This window comes from Triturus cristatus, chromosome 5_1 (assembly GCF_964204655.1).
Source record: "Triturus cristatus chromosome 5_1, aTriCri1.1, whole genome shotgun sequence".
Taxonomy (NCBI): domain Eukaryota; kingdom Metazoa; phylum Chordata; class Amphibia; order Caudata; family Salamandridae; genus Triturus; species Triturus cristatus.
In genome coordinates, this window is record NC_140587.1 from 748,945,057 (window position 1) to 748,966,672 (window position 21,616).

At 43.8% G+C, this 21,616-nt stretch overlaps 1 long non-coding RNA gene across 1 annotated transcript in view; it reads right to left on the reverse strand.

The window, feature by feature from the left end:
• Nucleotides 1-1,314: 1,314 nt before the first annotated feature.
• Nucleotides 1,315-21,616, reverse strand: part of LOC146831423 (uncharacterized) — a 29,559-nt gene continuing 9,257 nt past the window's right edge. Inside the window, exon 2 of the long non-coding RNA XR_014961287.1 lies at nt 1,315-2,334. This is a non-coding gene — a long non-coding RNA (uncharacterized LOC146831423). The remainder of the gene's footprint in view (nt 2,335-21,616) is intronic.

Below are 21,616 nucleotides of genomic sequence, written 5' to 3' on the forward strand. Positions count from 1 at the left end.
CACCATTGCATGCTGTATGTTACACAACATAGTCCTGCGACTGAAAATCCCATACATTGCAGATAAGGAAGACCATGAAGAGCCACCGGTTAAGGTTGTTGAAATGCCCAATGAAGATGATAGTGGTGAAGAGGAAGGAATTGACCACTTCTTCACAAGTGTAAACATATCTTTGCCATTTATTTTAGGAAATGTAAAACCAACTTTTAATGTATTGAGGATAAAACTCTGTGCTGGACATTTGTTTGAAAGGCCAAGTAAAGTGACATCAAGGGCAAAGATGTTTGTTGATCAAAGGTTTGACACATTGACTACTGTGTTCATTTGCATTTTTCATCTTTGATTGAACTTAGAAAATGTGTCCTCAAATATATTTATTTGTAAGGTGTCTATTTTCTATTGTAATTTAATGAACCTTCTTGTTTTTCTCTGTTTTAGGACCCTTAACCATGCCATCTTCATTCGGGGATTTAAAAGTTGGACATTCACAGTTATATGCTGCTGTTGTACAGTACTAAGGAATCATGGGTGGATTCTGTGGAAGACACCCACAGGCTTTGGGTGTACATACCTTGTACCGAGATAACTTGCACAGTGATTAAATGGAAGTTTGTAAAATTGCATTAGACTTTTTTGTTGAATGTTGGCACTAAGCCAATATGTGCAGCTTGATTTGCTCTAACCACGTTTGGTAGTCGACCCAAAGGATACTAATGTCCCTTCACATTGGCAAAATGCTCATTTTGTGTTAAATGTATGAAGCTGTTGATGTTTCTCATCATTATACAACTAACCTTTTGTAGCACACAACTTAAAGTAGGTTGTGATATTACCCAAGATACTGCAATAGTGTATCAGAATGATCTTGTGACCACCAAATTGAGTACTGCCAGGATTTATGACTATTTGTGTTATTGTTATGCAATTCCTATTCTGAGGCAGAATATCTGGTTCCAGCTGATAACATAATTCAATAATATTTTGCCTATAGAATCTGATTGTTTTGATTATATCCCCTTCTTCCATGATGGCTCGCTGTGAAATAGGAAATGTAAAAATGAAACTGAGTATTTGTATTATGTCTAGTTTGTTTTGTTTAAGAAGATATAGACAGACCAATCTTCTTCAAATTTAATAAACTACTACTTTATTAGTTGTTGGTCTTTGTATTATATTGTCATGGTAGAAATGTATGCCAAACATTACCTACTTCTAATTCATTAATAAAAAACAATAATTTGATTGTTCACATTTTCTAATTGATGATGGAAAGAAAAAAATGAAGAAATACAGAAAAGGACTACAACACCAGTCTTTGACTTTGTTAGTCTTACTTTTATTAAAGAAAACAAAATAAACCAAAACAGGATGCAGACCAAAAAAGGAAAAGTCAGTCATGGTGAATTAAACCATATTGAAGAACCAAAATAGTTTGAAGTCCAATGTCCAAAATACGACTGGCATCAGAAATGTAAATGTGTCCAGAAGATAGTCCACAGAGTGAGTGGTAGACACACACTGGAAGAAATTGGGTTCTGTATCTCTTGGAGGTGGTGGTCTTGCCATCCTCTCCTGGTGATCCGGATGAAAGTGTGCTCCTGCGGGTGACTAGTGAATCCACAGTTGCAGGACTGAAGTGGGTGCAGGTCTTTCCTGTTGTGGCAGGGTCTCCCTTTCTGTGGTTGAGGCAGATGTAGTTAGTCCAGATGTTGTTGGACCACAGAAATGGTAAGATGGTGCTGGAAAAGGCTTGTACATATGGGTGTAAATATCCTGCAACAGCCCAAATTGGAGTTCAGATTCTCCATCTGTACATTGTGCTCCCTCTGCAACTGCTTCATGTCCTGTATATCTGTGAGGACCTGGCCCATCATGTCTTGGGACTGATGGAGGGATCCCAAGACTTGGTTGAAGGGGCCTGAGTGACAGTCAACCCAGTGGCCTCACTATGCTGGCCCACAGTGTCCATCCCATGACCCGTACCCCCACTACCCTGTGGCCTTCACCCAGTGTACCCCATCCCACTGATCCCTGGATGAACTGTAGATGGTGGTGTATCAACAGCAACCAGGATTGGGGGGAACAAGATTGGCATGGCATTGGTTTGGACACAGAAAGTTGAGGTATCCTTGAGCCGCAGTGTTGTAACAGCTGGGGTGGGAGGTGCAGGTGTGGTCCGAGTGAGACACACTGGAGCCGTCTGCCCAAGCAGTCCAGATTAACCAGACCGCTTCTCTTCATACGGACTGTCAGGAGTGTAGTCATCCCTGGAGGCTTGATCCTGCAATGGAGTGGCGGTTTCCTCAGTGGCAGATGGTGCGCCACGTGCTCTGACTGTTGGATCAATTATAAATGTAAAAATGTGGATTACATATACAATGAGTTGTAAGCCAAAAATATAGCAACCTAAAAGGGAAAAGGAAATCAATATCATGATTATTCATTTCTGTGGGATTTTAATTAGTTACACAAGCAGTTTAAATTTCATATAAAAAATTTCACATACATAGGTAAGAAGATGTCCTGAAATGTAAAAAAATATTATGTAAATATACATGATATGCACCAACCATTCAACACAACACGGTAAAGAGGAGAAATGTGAAATTTACCAATACAAGGTCTTGCAGGCTAAAGAACAGACATTAACACAACTTAGATGGATATTTAGCTTACGTCCTCATATTAACAGTGCAGAGTAAATTTGTCACATATAGCACTGATATTCAGCCTACAAATTTACATACCTAAATTTGTTTGATCAACAAACTTTGATTTGTGCAAACATTGACATCAATTCAATTACATGACAAGAAAAGGGCAACATTCAAAACTTCAAGATGTACAATTTTCAAAAAGGAGCATTAAAGAGGGATTGATCTATAAATGACACTTTATCATATGTGAGAAAAGTTTGAAAAGGGAGAATGAGCAAAATTAGATTGCAATATGATGTTCACAAATCAGAAACAAGGCACCATGGTTGTTGTAGTTATTTCAATGATACATTCACAACACTTGCAAAATTGTGGCTTGAACATACCCTGGGAAAATCTGCAGTACATAGAGAACAGACATTTACTCTTAGAAACACATATATGTTATTTCTTATACAAACGTTTACAAGCACCATAACATCATGTGAAATGTAATGGAGATTGAAACCTGTTATCTTACCATCAACACAATAATTTCAAACAAACAAGCCAAACAAGATGTTACTGATATATTTAGGCTTGTATGTTAAAGGAAATTTGCAAAAACACATTAGCAACAGCTAATTTCAAAGCAAACAGGATATTTAGGTTTAGTGACACCTTGAAAAGTCTAATGTACCGGTCTCCACTCCACCAGGGATTCCTGTCAAGCCCTCAAGATGTAGGATCTGCAAGACCTTCTCCTCTCAGGTAAAGAGTTGTAAGGGGTAGAACCACCATCTGTCATCTGGGTCACTAGATGAATATTGGAGGCCAGGGAACACACTCTCTCCCACAGGTTGTTTCACCTCTTTCTAACTTCCTCCTGTGTGTGCAGGCTGTTTGCTACATCATTCACACTGTCAACTATTCTGGCCCACATTTGCCTTTTGTGTGCTATAGATGTCATTTATACTTGGGCATCACACAATTGTGACTCTACTGTAATGATTTCATCAACCATGACTGACAATTCACCCTCAAATAAACAGGTATTTTTCTTCCCTGACATTTTGAGATAATGAATTTAAATAAATTAAATGATTCACAAGATTACAAAGAAAAATAAGTAAATGAACATAAAACAAAGAGCAAAAACCAGAAAACCCCTGAAATCAGTGGTAAAGTGCTCTGCTACGAAGTGAAGTTCTGCTGAGCTGGAATGAGTAAGGATCATCGTCTGAAATGGAGTGTGTTTCATAGTGTGATGTGCAGGAGTAAACAATTAAGCAAATCACATCAGGTCTGTGATGCTAGGATCCATCCTACAGCCACTGGCCTAGTCCATTGTTGACCACGTCCCACGACGGAATCCCTCCATCAACAAACCGCCGCTAGAACACTGCCAGCACAACTGTGAGAAATAAATAGGCTAAGCTCAACCCCGCCGTCCTGACGGCAATGGAGTGCTATTCGCCAGCAGAGGAGTCCACCCTGTCAGCAGTGGTGAGACGCGTATGTGGTGGGAAACACTCTGTGGAGGTGGACGTAGAGATAGCCAGCGTACTTCTAAATAGGGCGGGTGGGATTCCGTCAGCTTGACGTAGTACTTGGAAACTCTGCCGTGGAGTGAGGACAGTAATCCCGCCAAGATCTATATCTTGTCCACAGTCCTAGCTGCATTACTAGATTGAAAATTATTGAGAGTGAATGAAGAAATAGATCTACTAGCGGGCAAAGTTGCAAGGTCCAATACCGAGAAGGTCTGCCCTAAACAATGTTGCAAACCTGTAAAGCGTGTGTGTTCAAGAGATTGACTTTGGTAGCAAGGTAAAAAAAAACAGTCATTTCTAGAGAGGCCTATGAGCCATCCTGATAGAGAAAACACTTTCGAAACATAGATATTTGTATCATATTTGCAACATCAAAGAATGGAATGCAGAGTAAAATAAGATCCTTCGATTAGTCGGGCCAGAGGGGGGTACAGAAGGGGCGAGACAGTACCATAAAAGCAGCACAGCATCTCATCCCTCAAAATTATAAAAAAATACATTGTAATGGTGTTTCAAGTTCCTCTTAAATGATTTGCACTCCGTAATATTTTTTATATTGAATTTGCAAAATAGCTGTATAGTTATGTTGGTTTACTATCTACAAAGTAAATGCGGCATATATTATCCTTGAGGAACATTGTTAATGGAAATCTCTGAATACACTAAAAAAATTAAAAACATTTGCATTTTGAAAATGTGTGTTCATTTTTTTACTTTTTTAAATCTCACATGCTTAGAAATATCTAAAAGTTGTGAAATTAATTGTTCACTTTAACAGACAGGTGTGATAATTATTATAATGGTTTTCTGTCATGATCGTGGTACATATCTTTTATAATCAACCTATTGAAGGTCTTTTCACACTTATTTTTTGTATCTTTGCCTGTTGTTATTATTGCCAGTGAATGTCTTGAGACTGTGAAAAATAATGACAGAAATTAGTTTCATACTTTAACTAGTGTGGTCCTTATAATAATGCTTATAAAAGCATGTACCCAACTTGCTGGCCCGGCCTAGTATGTATTCCAAGACTTATAAAATAGCTAATACTGTCCAGATACTTTAATTTAACACCACTATTCTGCTATAAAGCACACTGTCATAGTATTACGTTTGTGTACATTTAGAAGGGAAAATATTCATACTGATTCACCTATTTTTTTAATCTTGGGGATGAAGAGTTAATTCCTCTGCTTCACCATTTCTACAGTAGATGTGCTATCTTGGGACAGCACAATGTCCATCTGCACAACATGTCTGTGCAAGAATGAGTACCTCTGCACTCCTACTCATCCATCGACTACTATTTTACCATCCCAATCTTTGTGTGATTATCTCTCTCTATTGTTTGATAACAAAATTCGGAATCATGCTTTCAATTGTTTCCATGACTACAAGTTCGTTAGGAGATCGCTCTTCTTTCTCCATTGGTGTCCAAGAATCAAAGTAGCATTTTTTCCACCGATTTCGAACTTGTGTCTGTAATCAGAAATGCACAACTTTTTTGTCAAACAAAATCAGGTCTATCTCTGGATCTCAACCCATCTTATATTGTACGTCTGGTTTCTAGCAAAGTTGCTCCTGTTCTGAACTGCCTCTGTTTCTTCTAGTCAGAAACAAGAATTGCTAGTTCCATTACTCCACAAACATCTGCAAATCTATCTGATCTCAGTAACCTTTGTCTCATTTCCTTATTGCCTTTTGCTGCCTAAATTTTAGAAGGCGGAAGTCAACAGGCAAATTTCTCAGTTCATCAATTCTTCGGAGCTGCTCGATCAGACAAATTGGGCTATACACTCTACTTCAGGTAGTATTTTCATAATTCCTAGAGACCATAGTTAGTCGATCTTTGATATCTTTTGGTACTGCTGTGGAACAATCTTCCTTTGCATATCAAATCTGAGTCTAATTATCTTGCAATTGCAAAAAAGATACCTAGATATTTGTCTAATCCTTTCTCATCCTTGATATTTTTCTGCTCTAGAGATGGGAAACTCTAGTTTGTTAGCTGTATTATGTTTTAAATATGTAATTCCTTCGTTCATTCATTTCATTTTCTGTATATCCTTAAATCTACCCTCTTTTTCAACTTGTGTTTTGTCCCTAAAAATACAAGTACATTTTGGTGCTCTGTTCATCGAGTCTCGGTCATTGGTTATTACTGCCAGTGTACAGTCAGTACTAGACTGGATTCAACTGTCTCTACTTGAGTCTTCCCAAGTTTCCTAGGAAAACCTTTGGAAATATTTAAATAGGCTACAGCAAAACACCTCTCTCACAACATTGACAGGATCATATCTCCACTACCCTGATATTGCCACAGTGGCTCCTGGACACTAAAATGCACAATTCAAGGTTATCTTGATCATATTAAATTGCCAAATTCATACCTATATCCACTGCCAAGCCAGCTCGAATTTACTAGTTTCTTTGGAATGCGCCACGATACTCGAAGACAGAAATCAAAAATGGGGAGGTATTGCCGTCATTCACATCTTAAATGCCTTAATTCTGCATTATCCATATCCCACATACAACGCCATATACCCATTAAAAATCCCATAAACTCTAAGATACTTTAATGATGATTTCTATGAATGGCTAGCTCTTTGCCTAATGTTGTTGCCAAATAACTTGACATGGGGCAATTCCAAAAGAAAACCTTTCTTAGCATTTGGGAGTTTCATGATATTGACATAAATTTCCCCAGTATTCTGTGCTTCCGGTACAACAAAAGATGAATCATGGATCTTGTATTTGCGGAACAGAGAGCGATCAGCTTCACTCCTCTAATCGGAATTAATGCTATTCCCTTTTCAATATCTAGTACCACTCTTCTGCTATCCACGACTCATAACTCCTGAACAACTGGCCTCGCCAACGAAACCAACATACTACTACGGCGTTACAGATCTTTTTTATAAAGAAATTCTGCCTATCCAGACCAATGGCTGACATTGACACTACAGTATATATAATAGCATCACCATCAATTATAGTCCCCATAGCATCTCTCAATATAAAAAAAAAACCACAACATAGAAGACAAATGTGCTTTACAGGAAAATGTATAAAACTAAGAGAATTCCTTAACACAGAAACAGTAGCAGCCCATGGAGGGAGTGCTGTGGGGCGGTGGGGCGGGGTGGGGGAGGAGCAGGGTGGGGGGTAGTAAACTACGGAATACGGCCCAACGGAGGTAAGTAAGCAAATAAATAAATAAAACAAATGTATTTGCGCGCGCTGCATTGCATTTGGCAATGCAGCGTGCACAATGAAATTCGTTTTATTTATTTATTTGTTTACTTACCTCTGTTGGGTCGTATTCCTTAGTTTACTAGCCCCCACCCTGCTCCTCACCCGCCCGCCCCACCGCCCCGCAGCACTCCTTCCACGGGCCGCCACTGCACAGAAAATAAACTGCACAGCTCTGAATGCATTATACTTTAACCTAGGCTGAAATATCGAAAACGCAGAACAAAAGATCTATTTTCACGACAAAAGCCAACTAACTTAATGCACGCACAAATAGACATCGCTATTAGTGTTCACCTTACATTAATGAACAATTTGCAGTTCAGTCACTAAATGTACTGATTGTCTTTCCTATTTCATACAAAAAATCTCAGAGATATTATGACATTCAACTAAACTTCAAAGAAAATACTACCTACTAAGACTATCAATATGTACTTTCTCATGCTTCAGCAAGGATGAACCCTCGAACATCTTAAAACACCCCAAGCCAACCAATCACTTCTTGAACAGACTCCTTGTGAACTGCATTTAAGACATTTACACCACTTCAGAAAGGCTTGGTGTGCAAGTATAAAGTCTTTGCCACCCAGGGGCTATATTACAGTAAGTGCCCCGGGGGCGCAACGGGCGTTTGCACCAGCTTTGCGTGCTCTTTGTTGTTACTGAAGGGGGCGCAGAAACTTGTGCGTCCCCTTCAGTAATACCGATAGCGCTGGTGCGCTTTAAGTTCCAGCGCTGCCTTCAGGGGGCGTCCCCTCATTTGCATATGGGTGTGCCCTATGCAAATGAGGGAATTCCTTTGCCTCTGCGCCCCTGCCATATTACAGACGTGGGCGCAGAGGCAAAGAGGCTCTCAGGGGGCACACTCACAGTGCGCCACCTTATAGGTCAATGATGGCACCCGTCTGCAAGAGGATCTATAATCCCTTGTAAAAGTGCAGGCATGTGCCACCTGCACTGTGAAAACACGGGAGTATATAAACAAGCGATGCACCGGAGGCGAAAGGCGCTTGTAAGTAAGCCCCACGGTGTTTTCACCTGAATGCTTTGCCCCCAGGGCAGCGCGAGTTCTCAAATGCCCTGGGGGCAGCCCTTTTATCCTACTAGAGCGCACTTTCATTGTTTACACCGGGCGTAAACAATGAAAATGCTTAGTATGACCCCAGGAACCCCTTCTGATCTCTTTATAACTGCCCAACTAATCCTTATTGTAAGAAACAAAGGGGCAGTTTTACAAGCCCCTTGCGCCACTTTTGCGTCACTTTTCCCATGTTAAATGTGACGCAAAAGTGGCGCAAGGAGCTTGTAAATCTGCCCCAAAGCCTCTACTACAATCTCCTCTCCAACTTTAGGCCTGTATCCAACTTATTTTGTCTTGGGAAAGCAATTAGAATGTGCTCCTCCCATCAATGTATGTCTTTTTCCATCAAGGAACATTTTTGGGTAGACTATTGATCCTGCTCTTGCGACAGCTGCAGCATTCAAACTGACACTGTCAAAATCTTGAACGACGTACACCACAGCTTGAATGAAGGATGCTGTTCTCTCCTAGTCCATCTCGGCCTTTCAGCAGAGCTGAGGAGTTGTGCATGTCTGGTCCCTTCAGGCTGATCCCAACTCTGGAGTGCCACATGATCTTAAGCAGCCAATTCATGAGACTGTTCACCTTGTGTTTATCCTACTACATCAGGTGGTAAACATTGGAAATTTCAAACCTGGAAGAGCATTGATGCCATGTGATATTCCCCAGTTATAGGAATGGATAATGGCTGTTAGCAAAATTGCTGCATGGCTATGTGGGTTTATTATCCTCAATGTAAGTGCGGCAGTGACTATCCATCAGGAACATTGTTACTGGAAACATTTGTATTTTGAACCTCTGTGTTCATTTTCGCACTTTTTTTTAATCTCAGCCTGTTTAAGAATATCTACAAGTCGTGTAATTAATTCTTCACTTTAGCAGACAGGTGTGACATTATTATAATGGTTGTCTGTCATGTTCGCGGTACATATCATCTTTTATAATGAACATATGGAACGTCTGTTCGCACTTATTTTTGGCATTTGTTATTTTTGCCAACAATAACTTGAGACTGTGAAAAATAAGGATGGAAATAATTTTTCATACTTTAACTCAAGTGGTGTTTATAGTAACCCGTTCAAGTGCCTGTACACAAACTTGCTGACCGTGCCTAGTATGTGTTCCAAAACTTATAATATAGCTAATGCTGTCCAGATTCTGCAATTTAAACACCCCTATGCTACGAAGCATACTGTCATGTAGTATTCATTTTGTGCACATTTAGAAGGGAAAATATTAATTCTGATTCTGATAGCGCATGCGCTGTGCTGCGAGATGCATTGCTTACAATTCAGTAGACTTACAACCCGCTCACAGCATACCATTCCTTTTTTTCATTGTCACTCTAATTTATAATCTGTTGTTTGCTTTGCTCCCAGAGGCTTCCTTCCTTTCTTGTGTTAGCTCACTCCCAGCACCATGAACCAAGTACATGTTTTCTTCCTCGTCTTTTTGCAATGCACCTTTTTAAATTTATTTTATAAGCGTTTTCAGTATTATTCCTGGATGTGCAATGTGCTTTCCTACACAGGCATATTGCTTATTTATGTTGCTTTCACACCATTTGCAATTTCTATTGATGTTTTAGTTACATCCACAACTGGACTACTCTGTGCCACTCTACTCTACTGTTCTCCACTCTACGCAACTTTACTCTTCGCCACTCTACTCTACCTCACTCCACAATATGCCACTCTACAATTCTCTACTCTACACGATTCCACTTTACTCCATGACCCTCCATTCTACTTTACACCACTCCACTCTATGCCACTCTATTCTCTGCCACTCCATTGTACTCTATTTCTGGACATTTGACTTCACACCGCTCTAATCAATACCCTACACCACTCTGGGCCACTCTTTTCTGCTCTACACCACTGCACATTACTCCACACCGTACAATGCCACTTCATGCCATTCCATTCCATACCGCTCTACTCTATTCTATGGCTCTACTTTATAGCACTCCACTATATGCAATGAAACTCTGTGGCACTCTACTGTGTGCCACTGTACTTTACAACCCTCTACTCTACTCTACACCACTTCACTGTATGCCACTCCACTACACAGAATGGCACTCCACTCTACTATACACCACTCCACTGTATGCCACTCCACACTGCACCACTCTACTCTACTCTACACCACAGCATTCCACACACTGGCACTCAATAGCACTCTACTGTACGCCAGTCTACACTGTGCCAGTCTACACTACGCCACTGCACTCTACCCTACTCTATGCCACTCTACTCTACAGCACTCTATTGTAAACCATTCCACTCTATGCAACTCCACTCTCCTCTACGCTACTCCTCGCCACTCTACTCCTCACCAGTTTACTCTACTGCACTCTATGCCACCCTACTCTATGCCACTCTAAGCCACTTTACTCTATGCCACTCTACGCCACTCCACTCTATGTCACTCTACTCTTTAACACTCAGTTCCACTCTATGACGCTCTACTGCACTCTACACCACTCTAAGCAACTCTACTCCACTCTACACCACACCACTCCTCTCTACTCTGCTGTATACCACTCTAATATACACCACTTCATGCTACTCTACTCCACACAATGCCACTCAACGGCATTCATTGCCACTCTACTCTACACCACTACACGCCACTCCACTCTAAGGTACTCCACCTTACACCATTCCACTCCATGCCTCATTACTTTACATCACTGTACTCCATGCCACTCTACTCTATGCCACTTAATCTCACTCCTCTCTACTGGAACCCACTCCACTTCACACATTGCCACTTTACGGCACTCTACATCATTCCACTTTAAGCCACTTTACTCTACACCAATTTACTCTATGCCACATCACTCTACACCACTCTCCTCTATGCCACTCCACACCATGCTTCTACTCTAACCCAGTCCATGCAGCTCTACACCACTCCACTCAATGCCACTCTATGCCATTCCGCTTTACGCCATTCTATGCTACTCCACTCCACAAATTGCCATTCTATGGCACTCTACACCACTCTACTCTATGTCACTCTAGTCTTTGCCACTCTGTTGCTTCACTCGGGTCTACACCTCTTTATGGCATTCTACCCTACATAACTCTACTCTGTGCCTCTCTATTCTATGCCACGCTATATCACTCAGATTAATCCACTTCATGCCACTATACACCACTCCACTCTACTTCACGCCATTCTACTGCACACCACTCTACTACATTCCACCCCACTCTTTGACACTCTACTCTACTCTACTCCACTCCACTCCACTCTATGTCACTCCACTTCATACCACTTCACACCATTTGTTCTCCACACCACTCTACTCTATGCTACTCTATTCTACTCTACACCACTCTGCTCTACTTTAAATCACTCTACTCTGTTCCTAACCACCTTACTTCACAAAATAGTACTCTTGCCGTTTTACTCAACACCACTCTAAGCCACTCTACTCCAAGCTACTCTATGCCACTCTACTCTCTTCCACTTCACTCCTCTCAACTCTATGCTATTCCAATCTACTCTACACCTCTCAACTCTGCACCAATCCTCTCTATTCTATGCCACGTGCTCTACACAATTCCTCTCTATTTTATGCCACTCTACACCACTCTACTCCACTCTACTCTTTGCCACTCTTCCTATGCCACTCAACTGTATCCTACGGCACTCCCATCCACACAATGCCACTCTACTTTACGCCACTCAACTCAATGCTTTCAGTGTCGCATTACTCTATTACTTTATGCCACTCTATTCTACACCACTCCACTCTAAGCTACTCCACTCTTCTCTATGCCACTCAACTTTACGCCACTGTATGTGTGTTGTGGACTTGTAAAGCGCACAGCTGCCCCAGCAACGGGGCGTCCCGGCGCTGTAGACCGCTGGGGAACCCGTCCTGGCTATCCCTGTGAGATGGTCCCTTTCTGGGTATCTCCAAGGTGAAACCAGGCATCCCCGGCGTCTGTGGGGGGCCGTTGTAGAGATGAGGCAAGCTTAATGCCCAGAGTTGCCGAGTGTGTTCCTGGTTAGAGTAGGTACCGAGGCGAGAATTATCGAGTCCATTTTGACACTGGTCCACGACCCTGCCGCGTCGGGAATTGAACCCTGGTCCCTGGCCGATTCTCTGCTTACGGGTCTGCCGCCTCTAACTAGTGAGCCACACCTCTCTACTGTACTCTACATCACTCTACTTCACACCACTCTAATCCATGCTACTTTAAGCCACACCATTCTAGGAGACTGTACTTTATGCCACTCCACTCTATTCCACTTTACGATATGCCGCTCTATGCCACTCCACTCTCTGCCTCTCACTCTAACCCACTCTATTCTATGCCATTTAATTGCACTCTATGCCACTTTACTCCATTCTAAGTCACTCTACAGCACTCTATTTCAAAGTACACCACTCCACTTCACTCCGCTCTACTCAATTTCACATCACTCAACACAATGGCACTCTATAGCACTCTAGTCTACACCACTCTACTCTATGCCACTCTTTTGTATACTACTCTGCTCTACTCGATGCCACTCCACTCTACTCTATGCCACTTCACACCACTCCACAGTATGGCACTCCACTCAACACCACTTCATTTCTATGTCACTCCACTCTATGCCATTCCCCTCTGTACCAGTCCACTGCATGCCATTCCACTCTTCTCTATGCCACTCTATTCTACACCACTGTACGCCATTCCACTCTACTCCAAGTCACTCCACTCCACAAAATGTCACACTCTACCACTCTACACCACTCGACTCTGCACCATTCTATGCCACTCTACTCTACACAGCTCCAATCTACATCACTCCACTTTATTCCACTCTACTGTACGCTCCTCTACCCTATTCCACTTTACTCTACTCCAGTCCACATTATTGCATTCAACTCTATGCCACTCTATATAACTCTACATCACTTTTGTGGAGCCCTCGTGGTTCCGACTAGCGTACCAATTTTAGGGCAAACACCATCTCAATAAAAACGTTTTCACAGAATTCTTAACATAGCAACCTACTAACCCTGGTCAATAAGGTGTATTTTCTGTATTTTTTCCAAATGTGTGTGCCCTATTTAAGATTACAATTGCTAATGAAGTAATTCGTTCTTATTTGAGCCTCTTAAAATACAATGTAACGTAATTTGGTTAACAGGAAGATGTTCTTATTTTATTGCAGGTCTCGATCCCAACTGATTTTATTAAGGCCAATAGATCATGACCAAGGGTCTTGCCACAGAAAAAGCAAGACATCCCCTAACAACTATTTAGTGTAATACGAAACATTTATTGTGCAATTAGCAAACATTTGATCTTTGACCCATGTTGGGACGCTTAACAATGGAAAATAATTACTTTCATGCCTTGTTAAGAACTTTACTTAATTTACTAAATGATACTGAAAGATATTATACACGTTGCTCTCAAAAGGTCATAGTGTCCATGGTCGTCATATAGGGGTCGAAACTGCGACATCTGATTTGCCCCCTTGCAACCATTGGCAATGCTTTTGCCGCCCCTGGCCTTAGCGGTGGCAACATCAATGCCAGGAACACAGAAGTGTCCTCCTTATTGGCGCCAGGGCCCGCCTCTCCTTTTCTGCTCATTTCTACTTATTCTAATAGTGAATAACAGTGTTTGATTCACTATTAGTGTAATTAAAAATTAAATATCAGAAGCTGGAACAGGACCTTCATGGCAGCCGTGGTACATAAAATAAAATTCTGAAAAACGTATGTTGTGTGCATGTGGGTGATTGTGTGTTTGCATGAGAGAGCCCATGTGTGTGTGTGTACATGTACCTGTATATGTGAGCATGTTTGGGTGTGCATGAAAGTAAGTGAGAGGGAGAGACAGATTTATCAAGACTTTGCACCAGTGAAAAGTCACAAAAGTGACACAACCTGCCACAAAGTCTTGATAAAGTATTTACTTTACAGGGCAAAGCTTTATAGTAGCACAAATTGAGCTTTCTGCTGATTTGCTCTACTTTGCATCAAGGAAGTGTGCTATGGGTGGTACTTTTGCATTTCTGTGCTAAAACTCATGGTTTCTAATGCAAAGCTCTAGCCATTAAAACTGGGAGATGGGGGGGGTGCCCCAAAAATATTTCTTCTTTGAGGCAGGCTGTAAGTTGGAGAAATACATGTTTTAATTTCTTTTAACCTTTCACACATTGCACTGTACAGCACACATGTAATGTGTAGGAAGTTTTAAAGTATGTCTAGACATAATATTTTGTGCTGTAAGAGTACCCTTTCAGTACAAAACCTATGCTAGATATCATGCACACACCTTTACAAAATAGTGTGAAGGGGTGTGTGTGTGTGTGCGTGCGTGCGTGTGTGTGTTTGTGTGTGTGTCTGTGTGCGTGTGTGTGGTACTAGGCAGCCTGTTTGTTCATCAGCACTGGGGAAAAGAGCAGCAATTACATATCTTAGTAGATCTGCAATGCGTGAGAGTGGGTGACAATGAGCTGGTTTCAGAGTGAGTGAGAATAAGTTAGAATGAGTGAGTGAGAATAAGATTGAGTGCAAGTGAGTGAGAAAGTATGAGTGAGCGACAGTAAGAATGAAGGTTAGTGAGTGTGAATTAATGAGTAAGCCAGGGTGACGGAGAACAAGTGAGACTGAGTGAGAATGAATGTGTGAGTACAAGTGAGTGTGAGTGGGTGAGCCAGAGTTAGAGTGAGTGATTGTGAATGATTGTGAATGAATGAATGAATCTGAGTGAGAATGATTGAGAATGTGGTGTTATGCTAGCGAGTCTGTCGTTGGCCTTGTCATACTGAATAAAATCCTTGCTTTAAATAGGCAAGCATGGTTCTGGCATTTCTTCACATAGCAGGCACCTCTGACAAAATACTGGCAAACCAGAGCACATTACAGATTACACTTGGTGTATAGGAACACCCATGACAAAATGCTGGTGCTGGAAGTAATTCCTGACATAGCTGCATCCATGGAAACTTGCTGGCATATTGGAGAACATTTTTGGCATGGTTGAACCTATGCCAAATGTTGTCAGTGGCACATTGAAGGTCATTCTTGTTGCAAGGGTGAACATCCCTGGCATTTGGGAGGCTGGAAATCATGACAAAATGCTGCCCTGACAATCCGAGAGGTACTTTTTCACATATACACTTGGCATATGTATCACACTAATGGCAAAATTCTGTAACTTGCAAAAAGAACAATTGGTAGATGGAATGCTAAACAATGTCAAACACTCACCCCCAGTCAGAGATCTGGGCCGAAATCTATCATTTCTTTGCTCACCACGACACCTCAGTTTAGACCCAGCCATATGCAAATAAGTTTTGACTCTGCCCCCCCATGGGAACAGTCTAGCCCGAACTGCCAGGCCATGTCCTGACAGTATTCAGCATTCCGTCCATCATTTGTTCTTTTTGCATTTCTCATCCTAAGTGGGACGGATATGCCCATATATGGATTTCGTGCTCACCACGCCACTGGAGTCCAGCTATCCTGGCTGATCAGGGGTGATCCCTGAAACCGATCCTAGGATGCTCGTTTCCGGTACAGGGAGTCATTGGCCTGGTGCTTCCGGTCAGCCTGTTCCCATGGGGAGCGGAGTCAAGACAGATTTGCATATGGCTGGGTCAAAACTAGAATGCCATGGTGAGCAAAAAAACAAATAATTTCATCTTGGACAACTGTACTGGGGGTGAGTTTTTGACATTGTTCAGCACTCTGTCCTTCATTTGTTCTTTTTGCATTTGTCACCCTAAGTGGGACGGGTATGCCTAGACGTGTGTGCCGTGCTCACCATGCCAACAGAGTCAAGCTATCCTGGCTGATGAGGGGTGATACCCCGAAACCGGTCATAAGATGCTTGTTTCCAGTCCAGGGAAGACCTGGCCTGGAGGTTCAGACTGGACTGTTCCCATGGGGAGCAGGGTAAAGACTGATTTGCATATAGTTGGGTCCAATCTGGAATGGCATTGTGAGTGAAAAAATGATGTATTTAGTCCCATATCTCTGTACTGGGGGTGAATGTTTTACATTGTTGAGCATTCTGTTCATCATTTGTCCTTTATGCATTTCTTGCCATAAGTGGGACAGGTATTCCCAGACATGGGTCCCCTGCACACCATGCCACAGGAATCAAGTTATCCTGGGTGATAAGTGGTGATACCCCAGAACTGGTCCTAAGATGCTTGTTTACAGTCCGGGGAGGACCCCGTCTGGCAGTTCAGGCTGGACTTTTCCCAATGGGATACATTCACCCCAGTACAGAGATCTGGGCCTAAATCCATCGTTTTTTTGCTCACCATGCCATCCCAGTTTGAACCCAGCCATATGCAAATCAGTCTTGACCCTGTGCCCCATGGGAACAGTCCAGCCCGAACTGCCAAGCCAGGTCCTCCCTGGACTGGAAACAAGCATCCTAGGACCGGTTTCGGGCTTTCAGCCCTCGTCAGCCAGGATAGCTTGATTCCAGTGGCATGGAGAGCAAGGGACTCACGTCTGAGCATACCCTTCCCACTCGGGGTGACAAATGCAAAAACAACAATTGATGGACAGAATGCAGAACAATGTCATACATTCACCCCGGTACAGAGATCTGGGCCTAAATCCATCGTTTTTTTGCTCACCATGCCATTCCAGTTTGAACCCAGCCATATGCAAATCAGTCTTGACCCTGTGCCCCATGGGAACAGTCCAGCCCGAACTGCCAAGCCAGGTCCTCCCTGGACTGAAAACAAGCATCCTAGGACCGGTTTCGGGCTTTCAGCCCTCGTCAGCCAGGATAGCTTGATTCCAGTGGCATGGAGAGCAAGGGACTCACGTCTGAGCATACCCTTCCCACTCGGGGTGACAAATGCAAAAACAACAATTGATGGACAGAATGCAGAACAATGTCATACATTCACCCCAGTACAGAGATCTGGGCCTAAATCCATCGTTTTTTTGCTCACCATGCCATTCAAGTTTGAACCCAGCCATATGCAAATCAGTCTTGACCCTGTGCCCCATGGGAACAGTCCAGCCCGAACTGCCAAGCCAGGTCCTCCCTGGACTGGAAACAAGCATTCTAGGACCGGTTTCGGGCTTTCAGCCCTCGTCAGCCAGGATAGCTTGATTCCAGTGGCATGGAGAGCAAGGGACTCACGTCTGAGCATACCCTTACCACTCGGGGTGACAAATGCAAAAACAACAATTGATGGACAGAATGCAGAACAATGTCATACATTCACCCCAGTACAGAGATCTGGGCCTAAATCCATCTTTTTTTGCTCACCATGCCATTCCAGTTTGAACCCAGCCATATGCAAATCAGTCTTGACCCTGTGCCCCATGGGAACAGTCCAGCCCGAACTGCCAAGCCAGGTCCTCCCTGGACTGGAAACAATCATCCTAGGACCGGTTTCGGGCTTTCAGCCCTCGTCAGCCAGGATAGCTTGATTCCAGTGGCATGGAGAGAAAGGGACTCACGTCTGAGCATACCCTTCCCACTCGGGGTGACAAATGCAAAAACAACAATTGATGGACAGAATGCAGAACAATGTCATACATTCACCCCAGTACAGAGATCTGGGCCTAAATCCATCGTTTTTTTGCTCACCATGCCATTCCAGTTTGAACCCAGCCATATGCAAATCAGTCTTGACCCTGTGCCCCATGGGAACAGTCCAGCCCGAACTGCCAAGCCAGGTCCTCCCTGGACTGGAAACAAGCATCCTAGGACCGGTTTCGGGCTTTCAGCCCTCGTCAGCCAGGATAGCTTGATTCCAGTGGCATGGAGAGCAAGGGACTCACGTCTGAGCATACCCTTCCCACTCGGGGTGACAAATGCAAAAACAACAATTGATGGACAGAATGCAGAACAATGTCATACATTCACCCCAGTACAGAGATCTGGGCCTAAATCCATCGTTTTTTTGCTCACCATGCCATTCCAGTTTGAACCCAGCCATATGCAAATCAGTCTTGACCCTGTGCCCCATGGGAACAGTCCAGCCCGAACTGCCAAGCCAGGTCCTCCCTGGACTGGAAACAAGCATCCTAGGACCGGTTTCGGGCTTTCAGCCCTCGTCAGCCAGGATAGCTTGATTCCAGTGGCATGGAGAGCAAGGGACTCACGTCTGAGCATACCCTTCCCACAACGGTGACAAATGCAAAAACAACAATTGATGGACAGAATGCAGAACAATGTCATACATTCACCCCAGTACAGAGATCTGGGCCTAAATCCATCGTTTTTTTGCTCACCATGCCATTCTAGTTTGAACCCAGCCATATGCAAATCAGTCTTGACCCTGTGCCCCATGGGAACAGTCCAGCCCGAACTGCCAAGCCAGGTCCTCCCTGGACTGGAAACAAGCATCCTTGGACCGGTTTCGGGCATTCAGCCCTCGTCAGCCAGGATAGCTTGATTCCAGTGGCATGGAGAGCAAGGGACTCACGTCTGAGCATACCCTTCCCACTCGGGGTGACAAATGCAAAAACAACAATTGATGGACAGAATGCAGAACAATGTCATACATTCACCCCAGTACAGAGATCTGGGCCTAAATCCATCGTTTTTTTGCTCACCATGCCATTCCAGTTTGAACCCAGCCATATGCAAATCAGTCTTGACCCTGTGCCCCATGGGAACAGTCCAGCCCGAACTGCCAAGCCAGGTCCTCCCTGGACTGGAAACAAGCATCCTAGGACCGGTTTCAGATCTGTTGACTGGGCGTGAGTGTTTGATTGGTTCTGATGCTCCGTCCATCACCACCCCCTTTTGTACTGCTTTGTTCGCCATAAGTTGGCAGGGTATGCTCAGACGTGAGTCCCTTGCTCACTTTGTCACTGGATTCAAGCAAGCCTGGCTGAAGACGGCTGAAATGCCAGAAACCGGTCCTAGGAAGCTTGTTTCCGGTCCAGGGAAGGCATGGCTTGGCAGTTCGGGCTGGACTGTTCCCATGAGGCACAGGGTCAGACTGATTTGCATATGGCCATGTCTGAACTGGGGTGGCAGAGTGGGCTAAAGAACGGTGATGGATCAAACCCAGATCTGTTGACTGGGTGTGAGTGTTTGATTGGTTCTGATGCTCCGTCCATCACCACCCCCTTTTGTACTGACCACAGCAGCACAGCCAGTTGGTTGGTGCCAGGGCCAGTGGGGCCAGGTGCAGAGCAAATAGGTCTGCTGGGCATTGTGCATCTTGGGGTCCTTGCGGTCAGCAGCAGGCAACTTGGAGAGATGCTCTCTGAACAGCTGGGCCACTCAGAAAGTGGGTGTCGGGTGTCTCAAAGTCCCTCAATGAGTGGTTGCTTTTGGTGTTTTGGGAGTCTGGTGTGGACTCTTCTTCTTGGTGTTTGCTGTTGGGGGTCTTTTACCCCGGGTTTTGGTACTCCATGGCACCGGTAGGTCCTGGTGTCTCTCAAACTTGGGTTGGAGACAGACTTGACTCTCCAAAACAGTTTTACTCTTTCTTGCTTTGGTGATGCATCAAGGTTTCCGGGGAGTAGCAAGTCGGCAAACCAGAATTCATGGGATCGGTGCCTGCGGTGTGCTGAGGAGTGATACATTTACTCCAAGGAAGCTTCCCTGTGATTTCCTGAAGGCTGGAGTTGTTCTGGGGTTCTTTGAGTTGTTTCAGGTTTAGGATGACACAGCAGGCAGTGAGGGTTGAGTCCTTTAGGCAGCAGGCAGTGTTTGGTGCTTTTTCTTCTGCAGCAGGGTTTCAGTTATCGTGCAGTGGGTCTTCTTTGTCCTGGTTTTCTCTTGTCCATTGAATCCGATGTTCAGGTCTCAGGGTGCCACCAAAATTCTGAATTTAGGGGCATTACAAGGAGAGACAGGTTGTAGCCAACGGGCTACCTACCTTTAGGGTGTCTACACCCTCTAGTGACCACTTCCTGTGGGAAGGGGCACTACCCTAGCCCTGATAGGTTGTTTCTCTACTATCATACGATGGTGGAATTTCAGGAGAGGGGTTCACTTCGTCTGCCCTGCCATAGAGGTGGTGTAGGATAAGTGGGGATCCCCCTCCTAATTTAACTACTTGTCCCACCTCTCCTCCCCACAGACGTGGAGCAGGAAAGGGGGCTTGTTTTCCCCCTCTATGTGGAGATTCCTGGGATGAATTTCAAAGGTGGAATCGCCTGTGAACCTTCCCTCCCATTCCATCCTGTTCTGGAGGTGGTGTGAAGCACCTCTGCCCAGAGCAGGCTTTGACTCTTTGCTCTGAGAGTGCTGGCTCTCACCCTATGAGCTCAGAATCATGTCTGGTGGTGACCGCTGGCGACAACACGTCAGAGACCACACCAGTGCGTGGTAGGTTTTCAGGGGACCCTCTAAAAAGGTCTCCTGTGTGAATTTATTAATAAATCCACCACTGGCATCTATGAGGATTTATTAAGACAAGATGTTTGGTACCAAACACCTTAGAAATCAGTGAAGCCATCATGGAGCTGGAGAATCGTTTTGGCAAGCATCCAGCCCATGTACCCCTTATGGCTTCCCTATGCACTTACAATATCTCAGAATAGACTGGACATTGCAGGGGTATATCTACTCATGCTGATGTGCCCTCACATAGGATTTAGTGCACTCTGCCTTAGGTCTAAATGCCTGCAGTAGGGGTGACTTACCTATATCTCATGCAGTGCATGGGTGCTATGTAAACTCTTTAGATTTCTCTGCACCAAGATATGCAGCCTGCAATGGCAGAATGCATAACCTTGGTGAGGGTGGCACAACCACTGCTGCAGCCCCCGAGGATCCTCTTCAGTACCCATGCCCTAGGTACCAGGGGTACCATTTCCTAGGGACATACATGGGTAGCTCAAGTGGTGCCAATGATGGTACAATGTTTGGGAAGGAGATCTTGCACTGGGAACGTGGTTAGCAGGGATCCAGTCCAATTATGGTTCAAAATCACATCAGGCAAAACGTGGGGGCTAACCTTGCAGAAAGAGTCACTCTCCTACATGTTTACACTGGAGTACTATTAAATTATGATAGTGTGTGGTATAAATAGTTTAGGTTCAAAGTGATGTTCTATATTCTGTGGCACTATATCCTCTTCAGATGGGCATATTCTTTCAGTGTTTCTATCATGAA